The sequence below is a fragment of the Otolemur garnettii genome, unplaced genomic scaffold (assembly GCF_000181295.1).
Source record: "Otolemur garnettii isolate 467f Iridium unplaced genomic scaffold, OtoGar3 scaffold00239, whole genome shotgun sequence".
In the NCBI taxonomy this organism is placed as follows: Eukaryota; Metazoa; Chordata; class Mammalia; order Primates; family Galagidae; genus Otolemur; species Otolemur garnettii.
Genome location: NW_003852634.1, coordinates 669,618 through 669,860, shown reverse-complemented (window position 1 = coordinate 669,860; position 243 = coordinate 669,618).

Sequence of the window (243 nt, the reverse complement as noted above, 5' to 3'; positions counted from 1 at the left end):
ATATGTTAAACAAGCCTTGCATCCCTAAGATGAAACCTACTTGATTATGATGTATAACTTTTTTGATGATAAGCTATAATCTATTGGCTAGGATTTTGTTGAGAAGTTTTGCGTCTATATTCATTAGCAAAATTGGTCTGAAATTCTACTTTTTAGTTGGATCTTTTCCTGGTTTTGGTATCAGGGTGATGTTTGCTTCATAGAACATGTTGGGGAAGATTCCTTCCTCCTCAATTTTTTGGA